Source organism: Capra hircus, chromosome 2 (genome assembly GCF_001704415.2).
Source record: "Capra hircus breed San Clemente chromosome 2, ASM170441v1, whole genome shotgun sequence".
NCBI classification, from domain to species: Eukaryota; Metazoa; Chordata; class Mammalia; order Artiodactyla; family Bovidae; genus Capra; species Capra hircus.
This window is the reverse complement of record NC_030809.1, coordinates 70,725,629-70,741,978: the sequence shown is the minus strand read 5'-3', so window position 1 is coordinate 70,741,978 and position 16,350 is coordinate 70,725,629.

Here is a 16,350-nt window from a genome sequence, read left to right as displayed (position 1 = left end):
AATACCTACATGAGTTCTGTGATGATGACGATCACTTGGTTCTTTGCCTAACAATCTGTCTAGTATTGTCTCTGGGGACCAGTCAGAAACCAAGTGAGATAGTTCAGTTGAGGGAATTTAATAAGGAACTGGTTACAAAGGTGCTGGATGGGCCAGAAAGCCTAACTGGGGAAAGAGGGGAAGCCCAGTGAGAAGCAATAGCAGAAAGCCTCTACCCTCCACCTCTAGGGTTTGGAGAGACCAACAGAGGGATTGAGTTAACAGATCCCTGGAGTCATTTACCCCAGATTTTTCCATGACACAAAAGCAGCCACACTAATGGCAAGGAAGTCCAGGACAGTTGTCAGTGGCCCTGATGGCCTAGGAATGATCCATCCTTTGAGGTAGGTTTCAAAATCAGACTTTTGTACTCTGGGAAAAGTTGATGCTATGGTTTCATAACCGTGGGTAGGATTCAGTTCATTATGTCAATCTTTTAAGTAAATTATTTTCTGGTTTTGTTGAAATATAGCAGAATGAGAAGCCATAAGGGGGATAAGTTTTATTCTTCAACCAGTGATGGGCTGTATGTTAGATTCCTGTCACCAGTGTAACAAAGGACCCACAAACTAGGGGGCTCAAACAACAGAAATGTGTTGTCTCAAGTTCTGGCAACTAAAGAATGAGATGAAGGTGTTGGCAGGGCTGCTTCTGAGGACTGTAAGAGAAGGATCCATGATGGTCCTAGAATGGGAATCACAGAGGAGAAGCAGTCAGTGCGGGAGAAGCTTCCGGATTCAGAGAAAGAGGCAAATACCTTGGCTTCTCTTCTTCTGCTCGTGTTCCTATTTTATCTTTTTATCTTTCATTATCCTAATTCTTTTTTGGCATGGGCCAGTGAGTCTAAGAAATGAAGTTGGCAGCAATCAGCTTCCTTCCATACAGACAGAATAAGAGAATGATAAAGAATGAATGAATTTGACAGCAAGTAGGCCAATGACTAGGCTTTCCTGGTAGCATTAGTGGTAAAAAACCAAAAAACAAAAAACAAAAAACCCACCTGCCAACGCAGGAGACCTAAGAGATTCAGGTTTGATCCCTGGGTCAGGAAGATCTGCTGAAGCATGGCATGGCAACCCACTCCAGTATTCTTGCTTGGAGAATCCCATTGACAGAGGAGCCTAATGAGCTATAATCCATAGCATCACAAAGAGTCGGTCATGACTGAAGCATCTTAGCACACACATGCAAGCAAATGGCCAGCACATTAAGCCCTTAGTACAGTATGTTATATTGTGCTTTGGGGTAGCAAATGGTCAAAACAGGTCAGAGAAGCCAAAACCAGAGATTGGGCAAAGCCAGTGAGGTATGATAGATACTGCATACAGATTACAGGGTTATGGGACTTCCCTCGTGGTCCAGTGGCTAAGACTCCAGGCTCCCAAATGCATGGGGTCTGGGGTTGATATCTGGTCAGGGAACTAGATCCCACATATCACAACCAAACTGAAAAAAAAAAAAAAAAAAGGAATACAGAGTCATAAATAGGAGTTGAGTCAATAAGGAGAATCAGCACACACACGTCATAAATTATAAGTAGAGACGTATAAAACAGTCTCCTGGAGATCAGAGGAAATAAGAAGCCACAGATTTTCATGATAATTAGGCCATATCATGCGGATAGAACATCAACACACACAGGGTAGTAACAAGGGGTCAAATAGGCTGACAGAGAGTACAATTCATTACCTGCATTACAGCAGGGATCCATTCCAAATAAAAGGTTTGAAAGGTAGACATTCCTCTATTTGCTTGGAACCTGCACTTTGAAATCACTGTATTAGTTTAGTTACTTGTCATTGCTTTCTCATGAGAGTAGATTATAAAGAAAAGTTGTAACTATTTGAGTTTTCTGTTGATTGCAAACTCTACAAGTAGGATGTTCCTGTTAGGTACTCACAAGCCATTTATCTGGAGCAAGGAAGGCAAAGATAATGCGGAATAAACAAAAAAAGGAATCATCCAGTCAATGGATAGAATGAAAGTTTACATATAGAGTTATGTAACCATCAAATTCGTCTTACATTTTCTGTCCTTGTATTATTTCTTTTTCATGAGCTTGAGTAACGCTTTTCTTATTTATTCTATATAGTATCATATGAGAAAAAGATACTTTAACGTGATCATACTACTCTTCTTAAAAATAATGTCTCTGCAATCCACTCCAGTATTCTTGCCTAGAGAATCCCATGGACAGAGGAGCCTGGCGGGCTGCAGTCCATGGGGTCACAAAGAGTAAGACACGATTTAGCGACTGAACAAGAGGTTATTTCTGGGGTTGCAGGAGAGGCCTCCTGGGGAAACGGTGGAGAGAGTCACGGGTTTCTCTGAAAATTGGCAAATGAGCCTCCTTGCAGCCCGCTGACTGGCTCTTCAGGCTATGTTCTCTGGTCGGCTGATAAAAAAAAGAGAAAAATCTCTCTGGATCCACAATGTTTATTTAGATAAAATGAAATGAAAATTGTTCCTTGTCTTTAATTAATTAGATTGAATGTTTTTAAACTATTTTTTTGTTAACCAAGCTCTTTTTTGGTGGAATCTAAATTAATATTTATAGGAGATGCCTGATCCACTAATTATACAGACATTTACAATAATTAATATTTGGAAGAAAGCAGTGTATTTTGCATACTCTCCTTTATCATTATAATGTACATTTTGGAAAATAATAAAGGAAGCATGTGAATTTCAGAAATACTAGTTTATATAATCATACACATACACACAAACACACACAAAGGAGGCCAAAAATCTATACAGATATAATGAGGCTGCTGTAGCTATAATTATAGATATTAATAAAATTCATTCACCCAGAAATAGAGGCATCAAATATGTGCAGGCACAAGGCTAGGCTCTGAGAACATGTACATATACATAATTCCTACCTTCAGGGAGTAAATAAGCTAGAAAGTCTAAGAAGCTACTACAGCAGCTATGAGAGGTGACTATTGCCAGGGCCCACAGGTAGCACAAAGAAGAGAGGTGTCCCTAGGGAGTCATCCACAAGTTTTCAACCTCAAGGTTGGCAAACTGGAAGCTCTGGACCTTGGACAGCCCAGTGCCAAGCTTTGGTCTCCTGCCCATGGCAAGTTCCAGCCTGGTTTCCATCCTGAGCTAACATCACACTGCTATACACAAAGCTGTGCCTCCTGCTCACCTCTCACTCCCAGAACTCATGGGCACCCTTTACAAACTTAATTCCACCCCCTGCCTCCCACAGACAGACATACTTTGCTTCCCACATCAAACAGGTCATCTAGTGCTGATGACTACATTTCTCAGAAACATCTCTGAACATCTGCTTCTGCTACAGTGCAGGTACCTGCCATTTCTTAATTTGTTCTATCACAATGGTCTCCTGTTGGGTCTCTCCATCTCCTGTTTTGATCTGCTCTTTTGCAACTTTGCACTGGCAAAGTGCTCTCTTTCCAAAACACGTTATTCTCTTTCCTGGTACCCTCTGATAGACCTCCACTGTCCACAGACAGTGGCTCTCAGACTTGGATGTACCCCATTATCATGTTAGGGAACTTCTTTTTCCAACAGATTCCTCTTTAACTAAAATTTCCAAAGTGGGGCCTTGGCAATCGGTATTTTTAACAAGCTCTTCAGAAGCTATTTACTGTCAGCCTGGTTCCAGTGGAGGGACCAAGGTTTTGGAACTGCAAGATAAAGTCCAAACTTAGCACACAGTGATTCACATGGACTCTTCCCCCGTACACACCCCATATCATGGTCACGGTTGTAACCCACTTCTGAAACTCCCAGGGTTCTTCTAAAGCCTCTGTGTCACTGCTTATCTATTCTTTCCAGAATTACCTGGCACTCCTTTTTCATCCTGGAAAGCATTTCCTAAGCCCTCTTTAAAGCTTTCCTTGATCTCTCAGCTAAGTGAGCTAAGGGTCTGCCTTTGTTTTGAAAAGCCTTGTGCAAATCTCTTCTCGTAGCGTACTTTAATTTTCACTTGTCTTTCTCTTACTGTACTTTGACTCCTTCAGGGGTGGAACTGCAAATTACTCATCTCTTTAATCTTAAGAGTCCAGCCTTGTTCCTGATTTATAACAGGGACATAACAAATAATGAACAAATAGACTAATGAATGAGCAGAATTCTGGTTACACTATGATAGAAACTGGCTGTGTATTGATCATTACTCTTTATGAACTGAATAATTCTGTATCTTTCAACAGAATACCATTAAGCAAAGCTAGCAGAAGCTCATCAGCATTTGAGATAAAATGGAAATAAACAAATGCTACTACAAAAAATATAATGACTTCTCTCCATGTGCAGGATTGAGGGAATCAATAAACATTTAGATTAATGTATTGTTTGGCAGATGTCCAATGTTTTTTATTTTTCATTTGCCTTTGTGTTCATTTATGGGCTGGCAATATAAATACTGGAGAAGAAAAAGGGCAACCCACTCCAGTATTCTTGCCTGGAGAATCCCATGGACAGTGGAGCCTTGTGGGCTACAGTCCATGGGATCACAAAGAGTTGGACATGACTGACAGTAAACCAATATAAACATAAACATGCAATTCATCTCTTCCTTTTTTGCAAAGTCAAAAATATTTTTCAGTGTATTTCTATTTTTTCGGCTTTTAGTTGGTAGCATTTTTGTTTCAATGAACATACCATGAACCCCCAACCACTAAGCAAGACACTGACACTTAGTTGTATCAGTTTATAATTTAATGTAAGTGCAATTTTTAATGGACTTCATTTGTTTTTTCTTCCCTTACATTCATTCTCTGGGTAGTAAATGCATATTTTTCCCTTTGTGACTACTCCTCCTCCACTTTCTAGACACGTGGTTCTTTTTGGTGAGACTGGTTGGGGACGGGGGACATGTGACCCAGGCTTGGCCAGTTGGAGTCACAGTGAAGAGCTTAGGGAAGATGCATGGTCCAAGGCAGCCAAGGAGAGTTAGTCCTTGTTCCTTTGCCAAGACTATTAGAAAAGATGTTCTCCCTGCACTGGGACTGATACACTGTTAGGACATAAGCCATTTTTGCCACTGTGTGAGTAAAGCTGCCTAAGAATGAAGCCAACATGATAACAAGCAAAGCCAAAAGAGAAAGAGAGGCAATTTCTGATGATACTTTTGAGCCTTTGCATCCAGCTGTGACTAAACTGTTTACTGCTTGAGATTTATACTTAGTTGAGCTCTACTCACTCTGAAGTAAAAATATCCTTTTTATTCTTAAACTGGCTTAAGTTTGAGTTGTCTCATTTACTATCGGAGAAGGCAATGGCAACCCACTCCAGTACTCTTGCCTGGAAAATCCCATGGATGGAGGAGCCTGGTAGGCTACAATCCATGGGGTTGCTAAGAGTCGGGGACAACTGAGCGACTTCACTTTCACTTTTCACTTTCATGCATTGGAGAAGGAAATGGCTACCCAGTCCAGTATTCTTGGCCTGGAGAATCCCAGGGACGGGGAGCCTGATGGGCTGCCATCTATGGGGTCGCACAGAATCGGACACGACTGAAGCGACTTAGCAGCAGCAGCAGAATTTACTATCATATGTGTCTTGATCATAAGACACTATATCTGATTTTATAGCATCACTGAACTTATTATACAAGAATTGCGTGGATTTTCAATAAAGCTCTTCTCGTCTACGAATCCCTAGAGATATACTTAAGTAGAAGGAATCTACCAGTTTGTTGTCAGATCTTAAATAAATCATTTAATTCTCTGTACTTCAGCTTCCTCATTTGCTAAACTGGGGAATTATACAAAGTTCTTTCTGCAGAATTATTATTCTATGGAAAAAACACTGACACAATGTTAGAGCAACTGACTGCTATTGAGGATCATAATTCTCCAACCATAAATGCTGCCATGGCATACAGTTAGTGTCAGGGGCTGGAGGAGGGGGACGGTAGAGAAAGAAGGAGAAGAAAGTCCGATAAACTTCATTTTGGATAAACCCCAAACAGTCAAATATTTATCACAGTATCATTATTAGCTTCTTCTGTAATTGGGAGATGAGTTCCAGAAATGTGAGAACTGTCACAGGTTGTCAGATTTACCAAAGGATGAAAATAGATGTGTCAGGGAAAAAATGCATTCATAATTCAGTTTCTTCTCATCAAACTGGAGCCAAATGCCCAGTTTTCAATTGAGAGAAGCCTAAACATTTTTCAGATATGTGTTTTGAAGAGATGGCAATGCCTGAGACAAACGTAGAAAAAAGCAATGACTATTTAAAAACCTGGGCTGCTCTAAAACCAGGAACAGTTTTAATAAAAACCAACATAATACATTAAACTAAATGTAATGACACAGTGGGTTACATTGCAACTTCAAAGAACTCAGAATGCACTTCTTTTTATCTTTCGCTTAAAAAATAATCAAGGTTCCACTTCCTGAAACATTTTTTTTCTCATGTGCATGTGTTTACATGACTTCCTATTCATCCACACCTAACAAAAATCATTGCAACCTATGATGTGTTTGTGTTTTCTCTCTCAAATTTGTATTTTTAGTTTTAGGTGTTAATACATAGTGATCTGCTCGTAAGACACACTGAACTTGCTCAGGCTGCATTATCCTGAAAGTTTTCTATGACTATGTTGTGATATTTGCATTGGATTTCCAAGTTGGGTAACTCAGCAATTTTCCTCCTGCCTTATTAGATTTTTCTTAAATTACAAAAATTAATGTATATTCATTGTAATTAGAAAATAAAAAGTTATACCAGAAGTTCAATGTAAAATTTAATCTTCCTTCAATCTCATCTGTTAGGTCTCCATTGCTTCATGTGCAACTTTCTATATAGTTTCTGTTTATACCACATATAAACACATACATACACCGGGCTCATTCTTCCTTCCTTTCTCCCTCCCTTAATCCTCCCTTCCCACCCACCCCCCCCACCCCGTTTTCCAAATATTGGATCCCACTATAAATCAATGGTCACAAACTAGCGGCTCACAGTCAGGGAAAATATTTTGTTGGCAAAAGATTAGGGAAATTTAACATGAACAATCTGCACACCCATTCCTTTGTGGCAATGATGTTATTGATGCTGCACAGGGTTTTTAATTTAACATGGTCCTTTCCAGTCCCTATTATTCACGCCTCTAATAATCCACCTTTTTACATTACTGGCCTATTACCTATAAGCATTTGAATTTATATCCTCCTGGTATTACTTACCAAATTGCTTTTTGGATTTAACATTATGTCATGGTATTATCGATTAGAATTAAATGCAGTTGCATATAACTGAAAATGCCAAATGATAGCGGCTTAAATCCTACCGGTTTCTCTTTTTCACATGTAAAATAAGTCTGGAAGTCTGTGGGCCACAGCCTAGATGGCACTTCAGAGTCATAAGCGACCTGAGCTCCTCCTATTTTTCCTTTCCACCTTCCTTGGGACATGGCTTCCAGTCTCAAGCTCAGTTTATCATTCCTACTGGCTAAGAACTCTAGTCACTCAATCTTGATCTGTGTTACAGGCAGTAGAAAACTGGAGGACAAAACACAGAATGATGCTTCTCCTGAAACAGCCTTCTTGAAAGGCGTTTTCCAGAAGTCCTGTTCAAATACTTTCACTTAGATCTCATTAGCCATAACTTTACCACACAGCCACACCTAGCTACATAGAAGGTGGAGCAATGTCCTTGACTGGGAACATAAGCACCAGAATAAGATCCGGGTACTGCTATCAAGGAGAAAACTAACATATCAACCTCTGCTCCATATCCCTGCAGGTTAGTACAGACATATGGCCGAGACTGCCAGGGTACCCTTTAAGTTAAAAGAAGTTTCAGCTTTAACCTGTTCACAGAGGTACTTGAAATGAAGGCTATATTTCTAACTCTTCAAAGTTTTAAATAATACTTCATGATCATAACCTTCTCTTCCTCCATCATCAGAGCTTTTTTTTAGGATTCACCAAATGGGATTCCTAAGACTAACTTAAGCAAAGTTTGTTGTTTTTTTTTTTTTTCAGCTTATTTTTAATTGGAGGATAACTGCTTTACAATGTTGTATTGGTTTCTGCCATACAAAAATATGAATCAGCCATAAGTATATTTATATCCCTCCTGCTTGAACATCCCTGCCACCTCCTACTCCATCCCACTGCTCTAGGTTGTCACAGAGCACTGGGTTGAGCTTCCTGTGTCATACTGGAAGTTTAAGTTTTAACAGATACTGGTGGTTCACTTTGCAGGAGGCTATGGCAATTCATTTTTAAGAACTGACACTATGTTAGAGCAACTGGCATACACTGTTCAATACATGTCCATTTTTTGATATATATTCTCAGCACTGGAATTTTTTTTTTCTTTTTAAATGTTGTGAATCATGGGTGAAAAATGGTATCTGTCATTGTCTGATTTGTGGTTCCCTTACTGTCAGCAATGAAAAGCCTCTTTGTCTATGTTAATTGTCCAGTTAAATTTCTTCTGTAGGGAATTTGTGTTAAAACCCTTTGCCAATGTTTCTGTCGGATTATTTGCCTTGTTCTTACCATTTTGACTTTGTCATACATGATATAAATATTTTTCTAATCCCGTAATTTCTAAAAAAAATCTTTAGCCACTGGAAATTTATGTAACCAAATCTTTCCATGAATAGTGATGGATTTCTACTTTTACTTAAGAAAACATCTCTTCCACTTTCAGATTATTTTCCTAAATTTTCTTCTGATTTTCTAATATATTTTTATCTTTATTATCCAACTCATCCAGTCAACTATTTGTTAACCACTTACTATATGCCAGGTCCTCTTCAAATTCCAGTGGGGATGTTTTCCTAGTTGGTAAAGATGGACAATAATGCAATGAACTGATATAAAACATGAGGCATTTCACCATAGAATTAAAACATGGTGATGTGGTAGGGTGAGGTGGGCTATTTCAGATTGAGTGACCAAGAAAAGCTTCTAAGAGGAGATAAGATATAAACTGATTCAGGAATAACTACTGATTAGCAGAGAAGATGCAGGTGGGAATGGGCTTGGGATGTGTGAAGAGCTGGAAGGCTGATGTGGCCAATGGCTCAAGGAGAGGAGAAAAATTTGAGAGGGAGGCAGGACCAGAACATTGTGGGTTTAGCAGGCCAAAGAGAAGTAAAGATTTTATCCTACATTGAGGATTTATAGTCCATATAGACTTTGTTTTTATATGTAATATGGTATGCGTGTAGGGGGAGTCTAACTGTCCATTTGCTTTCAAATGGAGAGTTCTATTTTAAATAAACTATTCATTATTTGCAGGTGGTGGTGGGAACTAGGGTGATATTCTACAGAATCTCACCCCATTTCAAACACTGTACAGATAACATTACTAAATAAAATATTTTTTCAATTGAAATTAAACATAGAACAAGTGTAATTTTTGTTTTGTGTTGTTTTGCTTTTTTTGTTTTTGTTCTTGTTTTGGATTTTGGCCATGCAATGTGGGATGCAGGATCTTAATTCCCTGACCAGGGAATGAACCCATGCCCTCTGCTGTGGAAGTGCTGAGTCCTAACCACTGGATAATCAGGAAAGTCCCCATGAGTATATAATATTTTTATCTCAGAGCTGTGACTATTCAACAAATCTTTCTAGAACTGCTTTTTAGAAACATGGTCAGAAGCAGTTTTTAAGTCATCTCGAGTTAGTACAGATCAGTCACTCAGTCATGTCCGACTCTTTGTGATCCCATGGACTGTAGCTCGCCAGGCTTCCAAGTCCATCAAAAACTCATGGAGCCTGCTCAAACTCATATCCATTGAGTCGGGGATGCCATCCAACCATCTCAGACTATGTCGTCCCCTTTTCCTCCTTCCCTCAATCTTGCCCAGCTTCAGGGTCTTTTCCAATGAATCAGTTTTTTGCATCAGGTGGCCAAAGTATTGGAGCTTTAGCTTCAACATCAGTCCTTCCAATGAATATTCAGGACGGATTTCCTTTACGATTGACTGGTTTTATCTCCTTACAGTCCAAGGGACTCTCAAGAGTCTTCTCCAACACCAGAGGTCAAAAGCATCATCTTTGCATTCAGCTTTCTTTATGGCCCAGCCCACAAATCCATACATGACTACTGGAAAAACCACAGCTTTGACTAGATGGGCCCTTGTAAGCAAAACAATGTCTCTGCTTTTTAATATGCTGTCTAGGTTGGTCACAGCTTTTCTTCCAAGGAGCAAGCATCTTTCAATTTCATGGCTGCAGCCACCACCTGCAGTGATTTTGGAGACAAAGAAAATAGTCTCTCACTATTTCCATTGTTTCCCCATCTACTTGCCATGAAGTGATGGGACCGGATGCCATGATCTTAGGTTTTTAAATGTTGGGTTTTAAGCCAGCTTTTTCACTCTCCTCTTTCATTTTCATCAAGAGGCTCTTTAGTTCCTCTTTGCTTCCTGCCATAAGAGCGGTGTCATCTGCATATCTGAGGTTATTGATATTTCTTCCGGAAATCTTGATTCCAGCTTGCACTTCATCCAGCCCGGCATTTCACGTTATACTCTGTGTGTAAGTTAAATAAGCAGGGTGACAATATACAGCCTTGACATATTCATTTCCCAACTCAGAACTAGTCCATTGTTCCATGTCCGGTTCTAACTGTTGCTTCTTGATCTGCATACAGAGTTCTCAGGAAGCAGGTAAGGTGGTCTGATATTTCCATCTCTTGAAGAAATTTTCAGTTTGTTGTGTATCACACAGTCAAAGGCTTTGGCGAAGACAATAAAGCAGAAGTAGATGTTTTTCTGGAACTCTTTTGCTTTTTCTATGATTCAACGGATGTTGGCATTTTGATCTCTGGTTCCTCTGCCTTTTCTAAATCCAGCTTGAATATCTGGAAGTTCTCAGTTCACATACTGTTGAAGCATAGCTTGGAGGATTTTGAGCATTACTTTACCAGCGTGTGAGATGAGTGCAATTGTGCGGTAGTTTAAACATTCTTTGGCATTGCCTTTCTTTGGAATTGGAATGAAAACTGACCTTTTCCAGTCCTGTGGCCATTGCTGCATTTTTCAAATTTGCTGACATATTGAGTCCAGCACTTTCACAGCATCATCTTTCAGGACTTGAAATAGCTCAACTGGAATTCCATCACTTCCACTAGCTTTGTTTGTAGTGATGCTTCCTAAGGCCTATCTGACTTCGCATTCCAGGATGTCTGGCCCTAGGTGAGTGATCATACCATTGTGGCTATCTGGATCATGATCTTTTTTGGATAGCTCTTCTGTGTATTCTTGTCACCTTTTCTTAATATCTTCTGCTTCTGTTAGGTCCATACAGTTTCTGTCCTTTACTGTGCCCATCTTTGCATGAAATGTTCCCTTGGTATCTCTAATTTTCTTGAAGAGATCTCTAGTCTTTCCCATTCTAATGAGATCTCTAGTCTTTCCCATTCTAATGCCTTCCTCTGTTTCTTTGCACTGATCACTGAGGAAGGCTTTCCTACTTCCCCTTACTATTCTTGGGAACTCTGAATTCAGAAGGGTATATCTTTCCTTTTCTTCTTTGCCTTTTGCTTCTCTTTTCTCAGGTATTTGTAAGTCCTCCTCAAGACAACCATTTTGCCTTTTTGCATTTCTTTTTCTTGATGATGGTTTTGATCACCACCTCCTGTAGAATGTCATGAACCTCTGTCCATAGTTCTTCCGGCACTCTATCAAATCTAATCCCTTGAATCTATTTGTCATTTCCACTGTATAATCATAAGGGATTTGATTTAGGTCATACCTGAACAGTCTAGTGGTTCTCCCCACTTCAATCTACGTCTGAATTTTGCAATAAGGTGTTCATGATCTGAGCCACATTCAGCTCTTGGTCTCGCTTTTGCTGACTGTATAGTGCTTCTCCATCTTTGGCTGCAAAGAATATAATCAATCTGATTTCAGTGTTGACCATCTGGTGATGTCCATGTGTAGAGTCGTCCTTTGTGTTGTTGGAAGAGGGCGTTTGCTACGACCAGTGCATTCTCTTGGCAAAACTGTTAGCCTTTGCCCTGCTTCATTTTGTACTCTAAGGCCAAACTTGCCTGTTACTCCAGGTATCTCTTGGCTTCCTACTTTTGCATTCCAGTCCCCTATGTTGAAAAGGACATCATTTTTTGGCATTAGTTCTAGAAGGTCTTGTAGGTCTTCATAGAACTGTTCAACTTCAGCTTCTTCAGCATTACTGGTTGGGGCATAGACTTGGATTGCTGTGATATTGAATGGTTTGCCTCAGAAATGAACAGAGATCATCTGTAATTTTTGAGATTGCATCCAGGTACTGCATTTTGGACTCTTTTGTTGACTATGAGGGTTAGTCCATTGTTGTAAGGGATTCTTGCCCACAGTAGTAGACATAACAGTCATTGGAATTAAATTCGCCCATTCCAGTCCATTTTAGTTCGCTGATTCCTAAAATGTTGATGTTCACTCTTGCCATCTCCTGTTTGACCACATCCAATTTGCCTTGATTCGTGGATCAAACATTTCAGATTCCTATGCAATATTGCTCTTTACAGCATCAGACTTGGCTTCTATCACCAGTCACATCTACAACTGGGTGTTGTTTTTGCTTTGGCTCCATCTGTTCATTCTTTCTGTAGTTATTTCTCCACTGACCTCCAGTAGCATATTGAGCACCTATCGACCTGGGGAGTTCATCTTTCAGTGTTGTGTGTTTTTGCCTTCTTATACTGTTCATGGGGTTATCAAAGCAAGAATACTTGAGTGTTTTGTCATTTCCTTCTCCAGTAGACCATGTTTTGTCAGAACTCTCCACCACGACCTGTCTGTCTTGGGTGGCCCTACAGAGCATGGCTCATAGTTTCATTACGTTAGACAAGGCTGTGGTCCATGTGATCAGTTTGGTTAGTTTTTTGTGATTGTGGTTTTCATTCTGTCTGCCCTCTGATAAATAAGGATAAGAGGCTTATGGATGCTTCCTGATGGGAGAGACTGATTGCGGGGGAAACTGGGTCTTGTTTACTGGGCGGGGGCATGCTCAGTAAATTTTAATCTAATTTTCTGTTGATTGGTGGGGCTGTGTTCTCTGTTTTGTTTGACCTGAGGCCAAACTGTTGACCCATGCCTCCACTGAGACTCCTGGACACTCACAGGCAAGTCTGGCTCACTCTCTTGTGGGGACACTGCTCCTTTCTCCTGGTGCACACTAGGTTTTGTTCATGCCCTCCAAGAGTCTGTTTCCCAAGTCCTGTAGGAAGTTCTGTACTAAAATCCCACTGCCCTCCAAAGTCAAATTCCCTTTGTTTTCTCCTTCCCTTTGCCCGATCCCAGGTTATAAATTTGTTTTGGGTCCTAGAACTTTCTTAATAGTGTGAGAATTTCTTTGGTATAATTGTTCTGCAGTTTGTGGGTTGTCTGCTCGGTGGCTCTATGGTCAGGCTAATGATGACCTCCTCCAATAGGGCTTATGCCACATGCTGCATTACCCAGGTCTGCAGCAGCCAGAGCTCCTGTCCTCATGTCAGGCCACTGATGACCTGTGCCTTCGTGCGAGACATGCAAACACTCAAGGGCCAAGATATGCCACCAATGAAGATATTTAAAGGAATGTGCAAAAGGCTCTGAAGGCAAGTCTGAAGGAAACCTTCTAAAAATATCTTGCATGATGGTAGCATTAAAAGAGTAACCAGATGGGCCCCAAGATAACTTCTGTGAAAAGGGGGACAAACTTTAAAACTTTAGGTGTGTACGATAAGTAAAAGAGTCGTTGCTTTATAATTTAAGCATATTCCTTTTGATCTTTTCATATAGTTGTTTTATAATTTGCAACATGCTTTTTAAAAATTTATGCTTTACAACAACTCTGTGAGTTACATATTCCTACCATTTTTTAAAGATGAAGAAACAGATTAGTTTAAGAAGCCGACATTCAAGTCTCTTGATTCCAAGGTCAGTGCTCTCTCTACACACTAAGCTATTTAAGGTCACACAACTTGAGAAAGGAGAAGCCACAGTTCATAGCCATCATCCCTTATGACCACTGGGGTGCATGGACATCCTGACCATTTATCTATCTGCTTTAATTAATGCTCTCTATAGATATGATTGGTCTGACAACTTGCAAATAGTCACCTGTGCAACAAGTACCCAAGTTAATTAAAAAAAAAAAAAAAACATTGTTTCCCACTTTAAAATAATGGAAATGGAGTGCTGTGAATTTCTTGGACATTTTAAAATTTAGAGACATTTGCTAAATTGATGTTAAAGAACAGGAATGACCTAGGAAATCTCATGGTAACCTGTAACCAGTATAGCAGTCAAAATTAAACAGTGCTTGTGGCATTATAACTTAAGAGTCCTGAAAAGGGGTCAGAACTGGGTTTTGATCTGGACTGTGTTCCTTAGTTTCTCTAAGATATTGGGAAAATCATTTAAACTCTCAGGGCTTCTGTATCACTTAGGGCTCTTAAATTTATGCAAGTAATGGAAACTGACTGCTGTTAACTTAGGCAAACGGGGATTTATTGGAAGGATACTGTAAGATGGACAAATGCTTAAAAGGCTAGGAACTGGGTTTGGAAACTGACAAGAACAAGGCACCTGGTTGACCTGAACTAATAGGAAAACCAGGGTACTAATAGGCAGCAACGAATTTAGGGCAGTCAAGCAAATCCCACCCATCCGCCACTGCTTTCCTTTTCATATTGATCAAGGATCATCCCCAAGAGGCCTTCTAGCTCTGACATCCTCTGCTTCTCGGTATTTGGAGAACAGTAAGCAAAGAGCGACTGAACTGAACTGAAGCAGGAAGAGGGATGCATATGCAAACAGGGTGGTCAGAAATGCTTTGGCCGGATATGCCTCAGAAGGTTCTGCATAGCTAAAGAAGGCTGAGCCACCACAGCGGTACAGACGCTGACCAATGTGGCATGTAGCAAGCAGGAAGTGGAAAGGGTCTTAAGCAGGCAACGCGTTTGGGTAGGTGAGTTATGAGGAACCTCCACAAATGACAGTTTTCACAAGTGCTGGAAACTGAAACACTTCTAACAAGTCACTCCCTTTACAGACAAGGGACAGGTCTTGACTCTGTGAAAGAGACTCCAGCAGGTTTCCTCATGCCTACGGAATGACATACAGTAACTACCATGAACACGAAGCTCATATTTGAATGTAATACACTGGTATACATTAAACAGTCTCTTGAATCAAACATTGAAAATGGGTAGCCCATGGGTCAGGTATGCTCTTCAAAAAATTAGTTACCAACAGATAAAAATACAGGTGTTTCCAACTTTTCTTGAAAAAAAAAAAAAAAGGGGGGAGGTTTTGGCAACACAAGGCCTACATTCTTACACAGCAACAATTTTCTACTGTCTTCTGTGGGCTCTCCATGTTGCCACACCCTCCTCATAGCCCTCTTCACTTATGAGGCTGCCTGCCTGGATCATGGGAGCATTCTAGTTTCTGAACACTGATGTAATTACTTCCATGACAACCTACCCAAGGCCAGCATTTTGGACAGCCATTTCGAGGATCTATCACTGCGGGCTTCCCTGACCAGGAGAATTTTCCTGAGTTCAAGTTCCAAACCTCTGTTCTTGAGACCCCTTTGGTAAGATCCCTTTAGTCCAGACATACTACCTGTCATACTGGAAACAATCATTTGCTCAACCCCAACCAAACCACATCTCCGTCTTCTGTCAGAGCCAATCTTCAGGCATTTGCTCTCCCCCCAAACCTTAAATACTCGATGGTGGAAAAGGCAGCAAAGAACCCTCATATACCACCTTCTATGCATAGTGAAAAAACAGAAGGCACCTGAACAAAGAACCAGTTCTGTTTGACTTATTGGAAGACAAATCTCTGAGGAAAGCTGCCCCTGAGAATTATTTATTTGTTTGTTTGTTTATTTCATATGAGTAGCTGTGGATGTGCTGGGCACTAGTGGATGGTAATGATGATGATGCCGCTTAGTAAGTCTCCTTTGTACACATCCAATCCCATCTGGATGCTACTCCTCACATTTTCTATCTCTTAATGCCAACATCATATACGCTATATAAGCATTCACTTCACTCTTAACTTTGTAGAATCCATTCCTTACAAAGCAGGCAGAACATTTCCTTAAGTCTCCGATGGATTCCAAGTTGCTTTTAGGCTAAACTTTAAGATGCTTTAAGAAGTCTACAAATCCTCGCATGATTCGATTCCTCCTTCTCTCAGGCTTTGCCTCCCGTTCTGTCTTCTTCCCTGGCTCACTTCGCTTTGAACACTTAGACCTTCTTTAAATTTGTGGAAGAAAAAGGGCTCATTCTCACCTCAGGGCCTTGACTCTTCTCACTTCCTGGAGGGCTCCCCTTCTTCCTCACTCTCCTCCCTATCTC